Source organism: Pinus tabuliformis, chromosome 8 (genome assembly GCF_031772625.1).
Source record: "Pinus tabuliformis cultivar Carrire ecotype Pingquan chromosome 8, CPIR1, whole genome shotgun sequence".
Taxonomy (NCBI): Eukaryota; Viridiplantae; Streptophyta; class Pinopsida; order Pinales; family Pinaceae; genus Pinus; species Pinus tabuliformis.
This window is the reverse complement of record NC_142294.1, coordinates 692,375,010-692,396,390: the sequence shown is the minus strand read 5'-3', so window position 1 is coordinate 692,396,390 and position 21,381 is coordinate 692,375,010. Positions and strand designations below refer to the sequence as shown.

General features: G+C 35.7%; 1 long non-coding RNA gene across 1 annotated transcript; it reads left to right on the top strand.

The window, feature by feature from the left end:
* Window positions 1-644: 644 nt before the first annotated feature.
* On the top strand, window positions 645-1,749 carry LOC149237500 (uncharacterized). Its single transcript, XR_016245286.1, has 3 exons — window positions 645-907; window positions 1,012-1,204; window positions 1,406-1,749. It is a non-coding gene; the product is annotated as an uncharacterized LOC149237500 (long non-coding RNA).
* The last annotated feature ends 19,632 nt before the right edge of the window (window positions 1,750-21,381 follow it).

Genomic DNA, 21,381 nt, shown 5'->3' with positions numbered 1-21,381 from the left:
TTAATTAAACTATTTAGATTATAATTAGGCCGACTGAAATTTGTTTTTTAAATTACCGTAAGTGAAAAGTATAAATATTTTATTATGTGATCGATCAATGTACATAAATTCATGTAATTCTATAATTTACCTGATTATTTATTAATTTTAACGCATTAAAATTGAACTTAAACTTGTAAAATTAATTTTTTATTAATTTAAAAAATCAATTGTAACACCTCCTGCACCTCAATTAAAAAAAAGAAAAATACTATACAGGTAACGAACATTCTCATTTACCACTATATACTTGCTATTTTCGCTTAATGAGAATATAATGAGAATATTTTTTTGTTAATTCCCGGACATGAAGTCAATATAACTTGTTTTTAACACTTTATAACACGGGAATACATCTCTGCTTGTTTAGTTCGAGAGAATATATATATATATATATATGCCAAGTTATGATGTCAAGCTGCACTAACGAGTTAATCTTTTGGTTTATATTTATAGTACATTAACAATGGTTTATAAAACCCATAAGGTTGGCGTTAATTGACATGTCCATGTCGCCATAACCCGCCGGAAACTTCTGCACTTTCAGATGTTGACGCAGTAGTCCTCCACCTGTCCTTGCAGTATCTGGTGGCAAACATCGAACGGTGGAAATCTAACGTGAATCTGGGCGGTCAATTTGGGTGGAAGTTATGATGGTAACGACCTTCCCTCTTCGCTCACGCCGGCTCGAATCATTCGAAACCCTAGCGAACGGTGGAAATCTAAGGTGAATCTGGGTGGTCAATTTGGGTGGAAGTTACGATGGTAACGACCTTCCCTCTTCCATCACGCCGACTGGAATCATTCGAAACCCTAGCGTTCTAGAGGTTGTAGCTCTGCGACCAAAATTCTTCAACATGGAACCGAGGTAACTAAGTACACGGGAATGCTCGTCTATTATGGTTGTTATTGTTCCCCTTTACTCTGGTTGCTATTGAGTATTTATTCGTTTATTACATTTCCCAAGCTCAGTAGGTTTTCCATGCATCTGTACGTTTTTGCTCAGCCGAGAGATGGCAAAGAAGGTGAATACACAGTCCCTGCTCCTGGTAAGGAATTACATCGGAATTCCAAATTAACGAACAGTGAGTTTTTCTAAAGCTCTCCCTGCCTAATTTCGTTCGCAGGGTTACGAGGATTGAGCTTCTCCTGAATAGCAACTCAGGTAAGGTTTTTACAGCTTCCACTTACCCTGTTCTATTAGTTTGCCAAATTTGTATCCCTTTCGTCGAGAAATTCGATAAACCCGACCTTCCAACAATTGCAAGTTTGTTGTATTTGGACTTGCTATGGTGCGGTCACTCACTTTAGAGTCTGCTTAAAGATTGCCCACGTTGCTGAAATAACTTATTCTAGCATGTTACAGGTTCTTGGTGACCATCCATGTTATCGGAATTTCCGACCTTATTATTCTCTGAACAACGCCACCCCTGCTTCTCTATTTGAGGTCCTTAGGGTTTGAGGTCCTTACCGTTAGAAGGATGCCTCGATATGTGGACTTGCTAGCCCTAGGATTGGAGGGTTAAAGTGTATATTTCTGCTTACAACTTTCCTTCATAGTCCTTTATGTAATCATTGTTATATAGTTTCTGGCAATTGGGAGTTTCGTTTAAGAGGAAAAAACTTTGCATTGTCCCTTGTTGTAATTTTATCATGCCTCTCGAACTAATTATAATCAATTGAATTGTTAATAATTGAATTATTTTTTTTCTTGTTGAGTTGCGGCCTGTTATAAAAGAACATTCCCAATATTCTACATTGTATTATTTATATCTAGGGTATGTTCATTTGTTGATTCTATTATATGACCTACCAATGGGTCATTCGTATAGCTCTATATTTACTTCTACGCCACAACTGCTGCTATTATAGTTTTGTGCTTGTAAAGAACTGTGTTTGGCTTCTTTCTTTCTTTCCTGTGGGTTCTAGACTTCACTGTAACTGGGTTGGGGTTTTGACCTTTAAATTTCTTGTAATTAGTAGCCATATTCCTTACATGCAAAATTACCTTACTCTGTTCCATGGTTTTGACCCTTAAATTTGGTGTAATTAGTAGCCATTCCTTAAATGTACTTAGTAGCCATATTCCTTATTTGCAAAATTACCCTACTCAGTTCCAGGAATTTTGGCTTGTGGCCTTTAAATTAATAATGTTATTCGTGGATTTATTACCCTACTCGGTTCCAAGTATTTTGGCTTGTGGCCGTTAAATTAATCATGTTATTTTTAGCTATTCTGCTGTATTGAAACCCTTAAGGTTACCTTGAAGATTTGTTTCTCAACGTGGATTTATCAATATAATTTATACTATGGGTTTTTTAACTACACCAGGTACTGGTTTTGAGCAAAGAACATTTGTTTACATTTGTTTTATACATAAATGTCTTGGTCCTAAACATTTCATTGTATTGCATATATCTTTTGTTGGCAGTTGCTTTGCAGCTATTTCTTGATTAGACATATTTTTTCAGATTTATAAACTTGTTGACATTTAGTGGCTATGCATAAACCTTGCTTGGTTTATTGTACGTTATACATATAAATGTACAAGTTTTATATATAAATGTATTGGTCCTGAGCATTTCATTGTATTGCATATATATATTTTTTTCGTTCTTAATTTATAAACTTGTTAATATTTAGTTTAGTTCTGAACATGTTTTTTTCAAGTTATGGTTAACTTTTTTGTAATGGCTGAATTTGAATTGCAAATTTTGTCTTTGGTTCAATGGCCTACTTTTGAAAATTGAATGTGGAAATCTATGATCTTGTCGGCTCTTTCTGCCTTAGTCATATTCTGGGTTCCTTTCTTGGACGTGTCCTTCCTTGGAGGAAGTGCTTTCTAACAGTTTTATATATATATATATATATATTTGTTGCTCTCAGATTACTCCTCCTGGTGGTCGACTCGTCGGAACTAACAGTCGTGCCTCAAAATCTTTATTTATTGAAGAGTTTGCCGGTTCTCAAATTAGTATTTATAACACATTTCACAGTTTAATGAAGGAACTACCTCTGAGTATTTCTCTTCTCTTTAGCTTATTATTTAACACTGTAAATTCTATATTCAAATGTTCAAGAATTAAGGGGGCCCTGCCCTTTCTGCAGGGCTTGCTGCTTACTTCAATAGAATTCTCGGTTGTTCCACGAAGGATTTTCCTTTACCTTTACATATGGGAACAAACCTATTCCAAAATATTAACCCTTTCTTTTTATTCCTTATACAAATCTTTAACTGAGTTAGGGTTTTCCTTTACCTTTACATAGGGGAACAAACCGATTCCAAAATATTAACCCTTTTTTACTTCCTTATACAAATCTTTAACTGCGTTCTTATTTCATATTCTTGCCAACTTCAGGAAATTGTTATAATAGGTTACTACTACGAGTCTTTCTATACAATAATAGTTCTATTCTGAAACACGTCAATATAGACCACAGTTATGTCCTAGAAAATTAGCAGTAAGTGTACTTATCTATTAACCGAGAAATTCTTCTGTTCCATATAATGAGTTGTACTAATTATCTCAATAATAATATTAAATATCCATTATCCATTTCCCACATAGGCTGACACAAACATAGTCTTTTACATAATCATGTACAGGAAAATTATACCATTTCCTTTCAACCAGTCACTGTTCGTTGTTGAAAACAGATGATACAAAGGAACCATGGAACCATACTTCTTCGTTCAAAAAAATGATACAAAGAAACCATGCTTCTAGAACTACAGAAATTACTTTCATATTTCAGAAAAACAAGAAAATGCTTATATGCTCCCGTTAAGGCTCGTCTCTTCAGGGAATACGGTAGCAATGAAGTTCACTCCACCCGATCAATGAGAATGGTCCTCCTTACCATTTCTCCCCCACGCCAGTTTCATTCCCAAAACAGTCATTTACAGTGACCTAACCAAGTGTGTTACAGGGCATTAAGACTATACAATCTATCCCAGGTGCTCACACTCATATGTATGGCTTCAGGATTCCACTGGGTCTAACAATCTCATGGGTCTAACAATCTCAAGGGTTCCCTACGCTTCTTTCCTTCCCTTATAACAACATGTACAAGGAACTAATTTCTTTTTCTCTCCCCCACAATTTGTTCAAGCTTTTTCTCATTCTCACTTACCTTATGCTTCCCCAATTGTGATGATTTATCTCTAGGGGTGGGAGTAATTGTCCCCCCCCACAATTTGTTCAAGCTTTTTCTCATTCTCACTTACCTTATGCTTCCCCAATTGTGATGATTTATCTCTAGGGGTGGGAGTAATTGTCCCCTAACTTTATGTTAAATGAAACTTTTGCTTAGTGACTTTTCTGGTAAATTCCCTGGCTAGCCATAACCAATTTTTTTTTAAATAAAATCAAAATAACTTCAAATATTAAATTTTCAATGAGGCTTCCACAACCTAGAGTTTACTAAGTTACTGTAGAAAAAGTAAATTAGTTGTTTAATTTTTATTGGGGGGTTGTTACATCTTCATCTTCTCCTGAGCGAAACATCGTCCTAGGTGTTTGCTTCTAGCCCTTCGCCCTAGCCCTTCGCCCTAGGTGTTTGCTTCTAGCCCTTCAACCTAGGGCGAAATCTGCTTCGCACAACCCACGGCTAAATCTGCTTCCCACTTGAAATTTAATCTACTCAAGTTATCTTTGTTGGCTAAAGTGCCTTATATGCACTTTATTTTGTGATATAGAATTTTCTTGTTGTTTGTATTTTTCGATTGCAGGTGACGAGGTCTGACCTACATTCACAATTATCAAGGCTATCATTAGTCTTCTTCAATCATTATGTAAGAAACATGCATATCCAATAATCATGTCAATCATTACAAGCATCATTAATCATTGTTGGTGTGCTTATTAAAGGTTGTCAGCATGCTGAGCAGGTTGCACAACAAATGTTAACAAAAGTTAACAGTCTGCATTCAAAATTAACAACATTATTGCAATATCAGTATTACTCTCAATAAATAATTTTCAGAATCCATTCATTGTTCTTATCTTTGTGATAAATTGAAATGAGCATGTTTTCATGCTCGGTAGCATAATTACGCCTTTTAGCTTAATTCTACTCATCACATTTGCATTAACCATATATAATTAGAACTTAATATAACTTTCGTTTATTGTCATTTTTAATGTAGTTATATTGTTCTCTGCCTTGTCGAAGTAATGCAGTGATGCCCGAATTTGGATGCTTTGCTATTTCCTTTTTAAGGGAAAACCAAGGATTCATTTGTTATATATATTATTCCTTTGTCCATTATATACTATTCACTTCTTCCTTTGTCATATATATCTGACATGTGACTACATGTGGACATGTGACTACATGTGGAATGGTTAATAAACCATAATTTTGCCTCAACAAAAGAATTATCTTATTTCAGTACACTTGTTATCATTAATCATTTCTTTTAATAACATCCCTAGTGACTTGTCTTAACCTAATTACTACTGTGCTATTCTTATTAGTCACTTCCTCTACATTGATTCTTGTTTTAAGAGAGTTAATTTAGTGAGATATTGACTGTTTATCAACTAAGGTGAACTATAAAATGGTTCTTTGCTTCACAACTACTGCATCATGCCATTGTCCAAGTCCACTGAATACTTGAAAATGGTTAATCATGCAACTGTGAATATCAAAATCAATGTGGCCTAGTCTACTTCCCTTCTGAAATCCCTAGGTGTACGATTCACCTAAGATAGTCATGACTACATCATTGAACTTTGCGGCAACAATCTCCTTTGTGGGGTAAACCTTGAAGTGCCTCCACCTTGTATCGTAGCTTCTACACATAATTATTGGTATACTGTAATTCCAAGTTCATGGTAGGCAACATTTTCTCATTAAAGGGGTATAAACAATTACTTTTATTTTTTATTAGAAAGAAAATGCTACATTGGATAAGAAAGCCGAGCAGTTGGGGTATTCTAGCTTAAAATATTTTAATATGAGAGAGGCACCAGATTTAATGAGCACTCCCGCAACTACTAGATGACCAAAATGCAGAGCCCTATGCAAACAACTCTATCTCAATTCTCTATTGCTCACGTTCCAATTAGTCCCAGCAACACGAAATTTTCTTACTATTGGCACATGATTCTCATGTTGCAATGTGAAGGGAAATAGACCCAAATGTGTTCTTTTGTGTCAATGTTTCCAGCCTTTATACTTAATACGACCAATACAACATCTATGCCAGGGATTGGTCTTACCCTAGCAGAGCAGAACGCTTGATGATGATTGACGAGCTGTGGTTTTCTTTGATTTCCCTCATTGAAAATTTGAGCTCCATACAATGTTAAAACATGTTAAATACACATAATTTATTCAATAAACTCCCACTTTACCACATTTCTAGAGGTACTCTTCCATGGAATATCACCCTGTATAAGATTAAATCTTAAGAGTTAAAGAAACCATGGCACTCCATGGTATCAAATTTCATTGAAGAATTGTGTTGGTGTGCATTTCCAAACTACCACAACTGAAATACACGGTAAGAAGCTTCACAACACTCCCTCTGGAATCCACTTCAAAATTTGAATTTTTAGGTCTATCCTAGATGTAAATCCCAAGTTATTTATGCAAACCAAAGACCCTAAGATGAAATTGTTTCCATCTTAAGACCATCTGGTTGCAATACTTGTGAAGAAGTGCCATATAATTCCCAAAATTAAATCAAATGTGGTAACTTGATGTATAAATTAGAATGAACTTATAGATATTTGTAGTACATAAATATTGTTGACATGTAATCATAGGGATTGGGTGAACAACTATAATTAATGTAAATAAAAAATAGAAGAAATGGAGAGTCATCGGAGATGAACTGAACAGTGACTCCCTCTTTTACATAATAATGAACACCCTGAATGAATAAATCAATTACAATTGAGGTGTTACCTCCTGGTATCAGAGCCAACTCCATTTTTTGGCATCCCTTTCTGCCATTGTAGCTCCCTTCTTCCATTTCTTTCATAAATTTGTCATGAATCCTTTGCAAACTGACATCTCTGTTAAATCCCTCAGAAATTTCATGCATTAATGAATGCAATGGTGTGTTAAACCTTGGATTTCATGCATTATTGAGTATATGCAGTGGATTTGTTGTGGGAACGCTACAAGGAGGTGTGATTTCCTTCTATGGCCATATGTTTCTCGGTGTGGTAGCTCTACCCTAACTAGTATTTTGCAGACACAACTTCAAGTTGTGGTGAGCCTCCTCCAGGCCGCATGAAAGGCAAATTATATGTGGTATACATTGTGTTTTTTTTTACCACTATGTTGTGTATAAGAGAATATACGCTATGTGGTATACTTTGTTTGGCAGACCTCCCCTCCACCTGCATACCATATATATCACTGTTTTGTAATATGATGTGTTTATTTTTACATTTCTTTTGAATCTGTTGTGGTATATGCCTCCACAAACTGTGATTTGGATCAATATTCAAAACCACGCCCATTATAATACCACTCTCCGTCTAGTCAAAATGTTGCTCCCTCTAATACTTGCCATAATACGCTCGATTCATAATACTTGCCTCCTTCTAACGCCATACGATACACCTGTTGGCTTATAAAACTTCACATACTCCTGCTTATAAAACTTCACATCTCTCTGCTCGTGCCCGTCATCCAATCCTTCTGCTAGAGGAAGCCTATTAGTGACCTAGGCTTTATTATCGTAAGCTTCACCATTATTCCCTACGAAACCCTGAATTGAGCTCTGGATTTGTTGGTGATTCGAATCTGAAACCACCCACTTGAATATTTGGTTCCTCTAGACTGGCACCTTGAATGACCAGATTCACCGATTCTTTGCCATTAATGATTCAAAATATGTACAGTGGTCAAGTTGGGATACCACTTATTTTTTAAGGACAAGGAATTCGTCATTTGGGAAAATAAGAACAGCAAGGCCTATGTGTTGGTTGCAGCATCAGTAAATGAAGAGGTGAGGCGCCATATTTCACCATTTTCAAATGCTTTCAAAGCCTTACAAAAACTGAAGGAACTCTCTGACTCACACTCTACACTTGAAGTTGTTCAACTCATGATTAAACTCTTCACCCTTGAATTACAAAATAATGATCCTCTTGCTCTTGCATCAGAAATAAAATCTATAATGCATGATATCAAAGTCACTAGATATTCCTTGCATAGCTTTTGTCAAGGCACTTTTTCCCACTTACTCAAATTATCTTGAGTCATTGCAAGCAAATGGAAATCTCAAGGATATTACCTTTGACTCCCTCATGAAAAAATTTGCTGAAAGAGAGAAAGATTTTGGGAAGAAGACAACTCTTGAGTCTTTTGAAGAGGTTGTGTGCCTTTCTCATAGAGAAAAGAATCTTGCTCAAGATTCTCCCAGAGGAAGAGGTGGTCAAAGAGGAAGAGGAAGAAATTTCAGAGCCCGGGGGGAGGGGCAGGGCAGACACTCTCAAGGAGAAAAGTCAGATTTACATTGCATACACTAGAAAAGAGATGGATCACATGATGCATCCACATGCAAGTTGCCTTGGGATAGAATTGAGCACATGAATCCACTCACTATGTTGTGGCACAATGTAATATTGGAGTAAATGAAGGCTTATTTAATGTTTCACTTGCTTCTTGGAAAAATGAGTGGTTGCTTGACTCAGGAGCAACTTTCCACATGAATTTTAGAAGAAATTTTTTTGAAGAATTTACTGACAATGTTGATGGAGCAGTATACTTTGCAGACAAATCAAAACTCAAGCCATCAGTGCTTGACACAATCAGGTTTAAATTGCTTGGTCTTTCACACTTTCTTCTGCATCATGTTCTATATCTCCCACAACTGAGGAGAAACCTGTTGTCCATGGTCCACATCCACCAGCAAGGAAACTCCATTCGTATGTTTGATGGCAAGCTTGAGGTGAGAAAAGCATCAGACCACTCAATTGTCATGATTGGGATAGAAGAATAAAGGCTTCTCAAGCTGCAGGGTACCTCTACTTGTGCACAAAATTTCTCATACAATTCTCATTATGAAGAAGGTACATTTCCATCAAGTTTATTATGGCATGCGAGATTTGGACACTTGAACTATGATAGCCTCCGCTTGTTGAAGAAAAATGGTGTTGCTGGTTTGCGTACAATTCCTAGGAAATTTAAGCAATGTGATGTTTTCACACTAGGAAAGCATAGAAAAAAGTCTTTTCATGATTCACATTCAAGAGCACATATAGAAAACTTGAACTCATTCATTCAGATTTATGTGGTCCAATTCTTGTTCCTTCTGCAAATGGAAATAAATATATGATGCCATTTATTATGACTACACCAGAATGTGTTGGGTTTATTTATTGAAGAACAAATCTGATGCTTTTCAAACATTCAAGAACTTTCATACATGGATTGAAAATGATGCACAATCTCATATTGGCTCTATTCGCAGTGATAATGGAAAATAATACACTTTAAATGAATTTGAAAACTACCTTTGCCAACATGGGATCAAACATCAAATGACTGTGCCTTATAATCCCCAACAGAATGGAGTAATTGAAAGAATGAATAGAAAAATCTTAAATATGGTACACTCCGTGATGTTTTTCAAAAATGTAAAATTGATGTTTTGGGCTGATGCAGTTCCATGTGTTGTATATGTAAAGAATAGATGTCCATCTAATGCTATTAGAAACAAGACTCTTTATGTAATGTGGTATGGGCACATTCCTTTGGTAAAAGCATCTCAGGGTCTTTGGTTCCACATGTTATGCCTTAATACTAAAGGTACATAGAAACAAACTTGGTGCAAGAAGTCGCAAGTCTATCTTCCTGGGGTATTCAAACACCTCCAAAGCATATCGTTTCTATGATGAAGTCAATAATTTTTTTTTTGTATTTAGATATGTAATCTTTCTTGAATCATCCAAAACTGACAATGTTATTGAGCGGCAACTTAATCGCTTGGATAGATTTGTAAATGCAAAATCATTTCAAGAAATTGATAATTAGATTCCACATCTTGAAGGGGGGATTCCTATACTAGATCAACCTGTGGAATCTTCTTCTAAAGAACTCTCTCACCCACACGAAACTCCAACAACGGATGATACTTTGAGTGATGTGATTGACATAATTGGGAGACGTAATCTTGGTTTAGTCTCAACTCAATCAACGAAGCAGCTTGGACCATCTGAGAAAGGTCCCCCAAAGTGGCTGACAAAGACACTTGAAAGTGTTCATCCTAATGAGGTTGGAAAGGCAAGAACTAGAAATTCAAACTGGCAAAATGGAGGTGATGTAGATGACTCTGATTCTGCTGTTGATATGGATGCTTCTTATGATTGTGAATTGAATTTGTCTATAGATTTTGAACCAACTTCCTTCAAAGAAGCTGCCTCTCATGATGAATGGAAAGAAGCGATGCAAAAGGAGTATGATGCCCTAATAAAGAATGGCAGGCTTGTGGCAAAATGTTTTGCACAAAAGGAATGGGTCGATTATGACGAGACTTTCACCCCCACAGCAAAATGGGATACCATCTAAACACTTTTTGCCCTAGCAGCTTAAAATGGTTGGAAAGATCATCGAACGGATGTAAAAACTGCTTTCTTGAATGGAGATCTAAAAGAGAATGTTTTTATGTTCTAGCCTGAAGGATTTGTTGTAAAACGACATGAACATAAAGTATGCAAACTTGTGAAATCCTTGTATGCCCTCAAACAAGCACCGCGAGCCTAGTATGAAAAATTAACTGAGCATCTTTTGAAACTCAATTTCAAACATTATGATCTTGATGATGTAACTTTGTTTGTCAAGAAGGTTGGAAAAAGCGCTGTATATCTTGTGGTATACGTAGATGATCTTTTGATGACACGGAACAATGAGAGCTACATTGCTTCCATAAAGAAGGAATTGAGGAAAGGTTTTGAAATGATTGATTTGGGCTATGTTCATTACTATCTTGGTATTGAAGCAAATCAACATCCGAAGTCCATATTCCTTTCTCAAAATAAGTACATTGGAGATCTGTTGAACAGGTTTGGCATGACTGAATGCAATCCTCTGACTACTCCAATGGAACAAAACTTAAAGCTCCGATCCATTGAAAGAATTTGAGGATGCAACAAAGTATAGACAACTTGTAGGAAGTCTCAACTACCTAACTACTACCAGACTAGACATTTCGTTTGATTTTGGAATCCTCTCCAAGTTTATGCAAAATCCTTGTGAGGGACATTGGCCTGTTGCAAAAGGAGTTCTAAAGTACTTGAGGGGAACTCAAGACTTTGGAATCAAGTATACACAGGTGGGTGACTTCAGCTTGATTGGATAATCTGATTCAGATTCCGATGGAGATAAAGGAACTAGGGTATCTACTTCTAGTTATGCTATGAGTATTGGATCAAGAGCTATCTTATGGAGATCACACAAACAATCATTTCTAGCAGATTCCATAATAGAGGCAGAATATGTGGCAGCAACACTTGCAACAAAAGAAATTGTGTGTCTCAGGAAAATTCTTGAAGATTTGCAAGTAAAACAAGTACAATCGACTCCACTCATGATTGAAAATACCTCGACAATAAAGTTGGCCAAGAACCCAAAGTTCCATGATCATACGAAGCACATAAATACAAAATATCATCTGATTTGACATCATGTTGAGGCAAAAACAATCCATCTTTGTCATTGTTCCACTAATGAGCAGATTGCAGAATCTTCATGAAAGTGCTTGGAAGAGAAAAGCTGGAAAGATTCAAAACGATGCTTGGACTTACCAACATCCCTTCAGATTAAGAGGGGGAATGGGGAATGTTGACACCTAATTATAGGGATTGGGTGAATAGCTATAATTAGTGTAAATAAATAATAGAAGAAATGGAGAGTCATCACGAGATGAACTGAACAATCACTCCCTCTTGTATATAATAATGAACAACCTGAATGAATAAATCAATTACATTTGAGGAGTTACCTCCTGGTCTGACAAAGATGATGCTCTAAGAACATGATATTCCATAAACATATTCCTTTACAGATCCAAAACACATGTTGACATGTTGAGAAATGTTACAGTGAATATAATTAGTCATTCAGTGACTATTGCTCGAAGCGATCCAATCAGTTAAATCACATCTATTCTTTTGACTTAAACATTTTCCAAGAAGTATTAAACAGGCAAGGACCAAGTTAAGGAAAGTTTTGGGTGTATCATATGGCCTTGACATATACTGATATTTATACACATTTTCCTTTTGATTTGGTGATTTTTCTAGTTGGTCCATAACATCTAGACGACAACAAATCATGCAACTAATATTCTTGCAGCCGATCAAATTTCTATAGTAAACTTGACCTTTTCAATCATGAGGCAGTCATAACATAGATGAACTAGTGAATTGTTCCATGATTTTCTATTGAAAATGTGTAACTTACACCACCATGAGCCCTTCACATCCATGAGGCGTAAGGAATTCAAGAACTATCTAGATTCCTTTTCTAATGTATTTCTTTTACCATATCTTTGGTATTGGCTTTAGCATTGTTCATTTAGACTTACTAAGTTCGATGTAAAGATGATATTTTCTTAAGAATTAGCAACACTATTCTCCGAATTTCTTCCATGCTAATTTTGAAAATTATTATGTTACTTTCAACTCAGAAGCCTCAACTATGTTGCTAACTCCATTATTTTTGAAGCTATATTTTCCTTTACGACTGTTATAATTGTTTATCACAATTTGTCTCCATGTGACTAATATTTAATTATAATCTTTACTTAATCTAAAAATGGAGGTGAATTTCTTCTTCTCCAAAACCAAATACCATTCTCCAACGCTTTACAAGGAAATATGGGTCTTCACACTAAGCAAGTTTTCCAAAAGGTCTCTTCAAGTTATGAGTTAGTTTTCAGATGTAAACTTAAGCATAACCAACACAACATCATATAACTCATACATGTATACATGTAGAGTAGAACAAAGGATTTTTTGATGGGGTTTACCCCTCTTGGGCCACATCTTTGGGCCTGCCAACATAGCTAGACCACTCCATGTATTTAGTGGAAAATGGAATACATAAAACTCTGTTGATAAGCATGTGGCTATTTACATTTCAAGGAAATGTTCTCCTGCAAAGAACTCTCACAAATAGAAACATGACAACCTACATTCATAATGAAAAAATCAACAACACAAGGTGTCTCTTACAAAGACCCTATACTCCAATTGAAAATGAGCATATAAGAATTTCAATTTTACATTGAAGGAAAGTTTTGGGTGTGTCATATGGCCTTGACATATACTGATATATGTACACATTTTCTTTTTGATTTGGTGATTCTGTTAGTCGGTCCATAATATCTAGACGGCAACAAATCTTGCAACTAATATTCTTTCAATCGATCAAATTTCTCTAGTAAACTTGACCTTTTCAATCATGAAGCAGTCATAACATAGATGAACTAGTGAACTATTCAATGATTTGCTATTCAAAATGTGTAACTTACACCACCGTGAGCCCCTCACATCCATCAAGTGTAAGGAATTCAAGATCTATCTAGATTCCTTTTCTAATATATTTTTTTAACCATATATTTGGTATTGGCTTTAGCGTTGTTCATTTAGACTTACTAAGTTCGACGTAAAGATGATATTTTCTTAAGAATTAGCAACACTATTCTCCGAACTGCTTCCATGTTTATTTTGAAAATTATTATGTTACATTCAACTCAGAAGCCTCAACTATGTTGCATACTCCATTACTTTTGAAGCTATATTTTCGTTTACCACTGTTATAATTGTTTATCACAATTTGTCTCCATGTGACTAATATTTAATTATAATCTTTACTTAATCTAAAAATGGAGGTGAATTTCTTCTTCTCCAAAACCAAATACCATTCTCCAATGCTTTACAAGGAAATATGGGTCTTCACACTAAGCAAGTTTTCCAAAAGGTCTCTTCAAGTTATGAGTTAGTTTTCAGATGTAAACTTAAGCATAACCAACACAACATCATATAACTCATACATGTATACATGTAGAGTAGAACAAAGGATTTTTTGATGGGGTTTACCCCTCTTGGGCCACATCTTTGGGCCTGCCAACATAGCTAGACCACTCCATGTATTTAGTGGAAAATGGAATACATAAAACTCTGTTGATAAACATGTGGCTATTTACATTTCAAGGAAATGTTCTCCTGCAAAGAACTCTCACAAAAAGAAACATGACAACCTACATTCATCTTGAAAACATCAGCAACACAAGGCGTCTCCTACAAAAACCCTATACTCCAACTAAAAATGAGCATATAAGCACTTCAATTTCACATTGAAGGACAAAAAAAGGATTTCCTCAACAAGACTTAGTCAGAAAATTGTAGAAGAGATGAACTATGCAAGTAACAACTGTTGCAGTAAACATCTGGAGGTAAGAAATCTCCTACAAATCGTTCTTCATGCTCAAACACTTTCAAGAACTGCTCTAAAACACTGTTTGATCTATACAACCATGAACTTGAACTTGCAAAAAGTTACTTTAGATGTCCTCAAATCATCAAATAGAGGTCACTATTGGATCTAGAATGTCCAAAAAATTGTAGGTAGACTCTTATTGAGCTCCAAAAGGAAAAAAACTCACAAAGATATCCTCTACAAGATTTCCTTGTAGTTTTTTTGTTATCCGTCTTACAAATTGGACTAACATTCTAAGTGTCCTATAAATTCTCCCTGTTTTCTGTTGTGGAGGTGAAAAATTTTCCCTCCGATAGTGCAATTTCTTGGACAATTCAATTTCCAATAACCCCTTAATGTCAAAAATTAAGGCCACATGGTCATGTGGTCATGGGATGGGATTTAATGCCTGCCCTTGCTGGTCTAGCTCCTTAAGATTCTAGTTGTGGTCATATTATTGCCATAGGATTAAGGGTCGGGCCAACGACTAGCCCTAGTCGTCGGGACCCAGTTCTTATCGTGCCATGGTCAAATTGTTGTGACGGGACCAGGGGCTATCCCCCTATGTAAGAGGCCATCTATCAACACCCTTTTTTCTCCACATGTGAGGTCATATGCTTCCGGTCCATATGCCCATGACTAGGGCCTTACCTCAATCCTCCTCATATCAATGCTTTTTCGATACTGCTAAGGCTCTATGGGAGCATCATGACCAGGGGCCAAGTCTAGTCCCTAATCCCCATCCTTCTGTGCTATGATCATATCTTTTCGCCATGACCAGGGGTCGAGGCTGGCAGCCCGACTCGTCTTCCGAAATGAGTGCCATTGTAAACTTTATATATAGGTTTTGTTCCTATGTATTGTAAGAACCACCATGAGCCTAGTGGTAAGGTTCTTCATTGTTGAATAGGATGTCGGGGCTTCGATCCACCCACGCTTCTGTCCGACCCATCATTCACGAACCAATAAAAAATGACACAAAACTAATGAACCAGGACATTCCATGTGTCAACAACTGGTTGGTATGCACCCTGCACAATCACCTTGGCTAATTTCAGCTATACGAAAGCCTAGTCAACTGCCCAATCAACATCCTTGCTCATTTTTTACTCTTGGGCTAAATGATCAGAACGCAATAACTTGAGAATACGGTGTTAGATTGAGGTGAAATGAACGTCATTGGATTCAAAACGGTGAGCACTTTGAATTAATGAAAATTTCAAGACTTTATGATCACTTTAATTATTGAGCTAAAATTTGATCACCAAATCATACCTCCCCACAAGGAGCTTTTGGACTCAAAATTTTTACTTTTCCTAGTAAATAAAATAAGGTTGAAATTAAAAATCACCCAAAAACTCAATCCAAAATTTTCACATTTCAATTGGTTCCGTTCAATCCCCAATCAAGGCACTTCACTTATCTTCTTCATGAAGACCTATTGTCCTGTTAAGAATTGAGAAAAAAATTCTTATCGTTGATGCAAGAAAAAACAATGATGAGTGGAATTTGAACATTCTCTTTAATATAATATGTGTACCACTCAAAAACAACTTCATCTTGAAGTTCAGTTGTTGAAGACAAACTTGACTCCATCTTGGAAATCAGAAGCAACATAAAAGTTGCTTTACTGTATTCACACTAAGCTTCTATACAAAAGTACAAGGCTATAAAATTTTCAATGATATAATTGACTTTTCTTACAAAAAAATAGTCATCTTATACAATCTTAAACAAATATTATATTCACAACAAGTTCCATCTTGAATACTTGCATTGATGTGTACATGAAAAACTTGTAGGCAATCTTGGATGACAACTTATACACTCCAAAATTCCTTCAACATATGGACTTATGAAAAGCCAAATACATAACATCAATGAAAACACATACTTGTTGCACATAGTGACTATTATTTTTCGCTTTACAAAAGTACCTAAATAGGTAAACAACAAGAAGTAATTACAAATTTAGAAAGCAAATTTACAAACAATCTACCCAATTTTTGCCTCTCCTAGGCTTATGGGTTATCTTTTACATCAATTTTTCCTTGAAGGTTGCTTTAGGGTTGTTCTGAGTCCTCTTTGCTACCTCTTTCTTCCCTTGCATTAGGTTGCACAATCTCTTTTCCCTTCTTGGAACGAAGCTCTTGATGTAATTTCCAACATCATTCATTTCCATGCTCATGCATCATGCAATGGGTACAAAAGAACTTTCTCTTTCTTGCTGACAAAGAAGTCCTCTCATGTAAAGGAGATTCATTATGCTTCATGCATAGAATCTGATCCATTCACTTAACCATTACAATGCATTGCTCACAGACAGCCACAGAATGAGCAAATGCGTCACAAAGAGTACAAGGGTTTATGTTCCACAAGTAGTCAGAATTACCATCATCTGGAAAAAAACCCATCAGATTTATAGCTATCTCTCGGGTTGCAAATTTGATGATGTGAGGTGGAAGATGACATGCAAGGTCCCTTCGAGCATTCATCTCGCTTGAGAGACAAATGAACAATGTCACCACCATCTTGGTGTGACATATCATCCTCCTATGATTTTTGTGCCTCAAATCATTTAGAGCATTCTTCAAGCTACCTTTGACCATATCCCAATGCTTGATACTCTAGTGTCTCTTTAGCCATTGATTTCAAGGCCTTCTCCTTCATAACCATTTTAGAAAGAAGCTTCATACCAATGCCTTTGGTATGTTTCTAAAATGTTGCAGAAGAGGTGTTATGAACATAAATAGAATGAATTGTACTTGAAATTCTTATTACCTACTTAAACTTTATATTCATCTTTTCATCTTCTAATGATGATGACAACATTGCAAATGGATCTAGCCACCCACTTGAATACCCTGAGTATAGGTTCCAACAAGAGAGGACTATTCAATGGACTTGGACTGTTTCGAACCTTGCTACATTGCAACAGGTAGATCATCAAATCACGTGAGCTATAGATTTTGAGGTAGAGAATATTGTGGATGCATTCATTCATTATATACGTAATTACGTCATTCGAGATATGTCATTTTGCGCATCCCCAAAGGGCCAAATTAGGCTATTTCTTAGGTCTACGCAGGTTCCCCAGCTTAGGGGTGTCAAGTAGCCGTAAAACACACGCAAATGTTCAATTTACTTATTGGGTGGGGGGGCTTTTGGTCAAGCCTGCTGTCGTATCCTTGAAAACTAAATTCCACTTACTAACTAGAATATCGTGAGAATCTTGAAGATGCTTACAAAATGCATATGCATCATTTTCCTCATAAGGTCCATAACTACTATTTGAACCATGGTCACATATTGGTTTCATTTTGGAGGTGTCATTTTCATTCACGTGAAGGGAAATTTCAACAACTTGTTCCTTTAGAAGATGTTGAAACTAAAGGTGCATATGCCTCTTCTACTCTTTAGTCATTTCTAGCATTATTCTAAACTCAATGTGCTCCATTCGGAGAGCCAAATTCGTCTACTCTAGTTCTTGGGGACTCTTTTTTCCCATTCTTGCAAACTTGCCAGATGAGGCTATGATACCAATTGATCTGGAAATGGAGGAGGTGATCAATTTCCTCTTCTCCAAAAAAAAAGGACCATTCTTCGACGCTTTGCAAGGAAAAATGGGTCTTAACGCAAAAAATGTTTTCCAAAAGGTCTCTTCAAGTTATGAGTTAGTTTTCACATGTAAACTTAAGCATAAGCAACACAACATCACATAAATCATACATACATACATGAAAAGTAGAACAAAGGAATTGTTGACGGAGTTCATCCATCCTGCACTACATCTCTAGGCTTGCCAACATAGCTAGATCGCTCCATATATTCAGTAGAAGGAGGAGTACATAAAAATTTGTTAATAAACATGTGGCTATTTTCCCTCGAGGGAAATGTCCTCTTGTAAAAAACTCTCACAGAAAATAGCATGAAAACCTACATTCATCCTGAAAACATTAGAAACACAAGGCATCTCCTAGAAAGACCCTATACTCCAACTGGAAATGAGCATATAAGAACTTTAATTCCACATTGAAGGACAAAAACAAAGCTTTCCTCACCAAGATATAGTGAGAAAAGTATAGAAGAGATGAACCTTGCAAGTAAAAGCTACTGCAGTAGACATTCAAAGGTAATAAAACTCTTACAAATCCTTCTCCATGCTCAAACACCTTCAAGAATTGCTCCAAAACATTGATTGATCCATACAACCATGAACTGGAACCTGCAAAAAATTCATTTAGATGTTCTCAAATCAACAAATAGAGGTCACTATTGGATCCAAAAAGTCCAAAAACCCCTAGGTAGATTCTTCTTGAGTTCCAAAACGAAAAAATCTCACAGTGATATGCTCTATAAGCTCTCCATGTAGTTTTGTTGTTATATGTCCTACAAAATAGAGTAAAAGTCTAACTATCCTACAAATGCGCCCTATTTTCTGGTGCGTCATGACAATTTGATGCTTCGACGGTGCAATTTTTTGGACAATTAAATTTCCTAATAACCCCTTAAGGGAAAAAATTAAGGCTGCGTGGTCATGTGGCCATGGGTTGGGCCTTAGCGCTTCCCTCCACTGGTCCATCCCCTTAAGATTTGGGTTGTGGCCATATTATTTCTACAGGATTGAAAGTCGGTCCACCGACCTACCCTAACCATTAGATCGCCTTTCTTATCACACTGTGGTCACATTGTTGTGACTAGACCAGGGTCTATCCCCCTCCATAAGTGCTCATATGTTGGACCCCTTTTTTTCTCTGTGCATGAGGTCCTATACTACTGATCCGTATGCCCATGACTAGGTCCTTAACCCAAGCCTCCTCCCGTCAGCGCCTTTTCAATTTGGCTATGGTTCTATCGGAGCATCATGGCCAAGGTTCAGGGTTGGTCCCCAAGCCCCATCCTTTTGCACTATGGTCATATGTTGTCACTGTGACCAAGGTACAGGGTTGCTAGCCCAACCCATTTTTCCAAATGAGTGCCATTAAAAATTTTGTATATAGGTTTTGGCCATATGTATTATAAGAACTATCGTGAGCCTAGTGTTAAGGCGCTACAATACTGAATAGGAGGTCCGGGGTTCAATCCACCTGGGCCTCTAATCGACTATACCAAAATTTTGATGCACCTTGGGGGTCCAACATGGTAGCGTGTGATTGGGCCATGTGGCACCTTCCCATTGGTCCACTCAATCGTTCACGAACCAATAAAAAATGACCTAAAACCATCAAACCAGAATATACCAAGTGTGAGCACCTGCTTGGTCAATACACTAGTACAAAATGACTAATTAGTTACTAAAAAAACTAAAATTTTCATATAAACAACAATTTTTTAGTCGTGACCAATAGTAGCTAATTTGTAGTATCTTATAACGCAACCAAGTTTTAGTGATTTTTAGCTTAGTCATTAATTGGTTTCCTAAATTTTACCATCTAGTAGTATATTTAGTCATAAATTTTTTATTGGTTTAGACATTAATTGTCACAATCAATGACCAAATATAAAACAAAATATATCACTATATGAATCTTTGAGAAAACCAATTAATGACCAAAGAAATATGACCAAAATGTTGGTCGTGTTATAAGATATTGTAAATTAGCTATTAATAATAACATATATATGTACATTTTAGTCATCATTTGAAACCAATTAATGACCAAAGAAATATGACTAAATTTTAGTCATGTTATAAGATACTGTAAATTAGCGACTAATAATTGTATATATGCAAAATTTAGTCATTTTAATAAAAAAATTATCATTTGCAGGAGTCATTTATTTTTTTTTGGTATTTTCATATTCATTATATAAACGATTGATTTAGTAGTTTCTATTCATTTCATTTAATTTCATTCATAATCATTATAAACAATTGATTTAGTAGATTCTATTCATTGAATTAAATTTCATTCGTAATCATTATAAACGACTAATTTACTCATATATTCATTTTATTCGTGTTCATCATTAATTAATATAAACTACTAATTTAGTAGCTTTAGATTGATTTTATGTGTTCATTATTAATCAACATAAATTAATTAGTATGATTTTGTGACTAAATTTTTAAAAAAATGTCATACAATGTGCATCTTTATCTAATGTGATAACTCAAAGTTACATATGTTAATTACAAGAATAAATAATATCAAGTCCAAATAAAAATAATCAACCATATAAATTTTATTATATAAAATATCAAGTATTCCAATATGAGTTTCCAATTTAATATCAATTGGACTACAATAGCAGTATGTTTGTGAAACCATAATAATTATTCATATCATCTAATTGAAAATTCCAATGAACACTTCGACAAACTGTTTGTCCTCATATAGAGCCCCTAAATGTTAATTATAACAACATAGATGAGCCAAGAACTTTGCTGAGATTCAAGCCACAGGTTTTAAAACCATTATTGAAACAAATCAGTCACTATAGCTTCTGGTTATCCTCATACAGAGCCCCTAAGTGCTAATTATAACAACATACATGAGCCGTGAACTTTGCTTAGATTTAAGCCACAAGTTTTAAAACCATTATTGAAACAAATCAGTCACTAAAAACTATATGTAGAGATGCATCTCATGCATTTTCCCTACTTGAAGGAAAGGATATTTTGATGTAATGATGGCTAGGAGTGTACTCTTTGAAGGGTTGTCAATTGCATCTCTTTTACTAATTTAAGTATCAACATTTTCAAAATAGTAAAGTAGAAATTAAAAAATATGCATAAAAATCTAATGAATTGGGCCAGAGTTCAAACCTTGTCTAAGGCCACTTAGTTGTTTGTTCACATCCTTCTTTTTTGTGAAAATCATGGAATTTACTGAAAACTCTGTAAGTTCCAAGCGATAACAAAATTTCCTCTGTCTAGGTTGAGGTATAAAC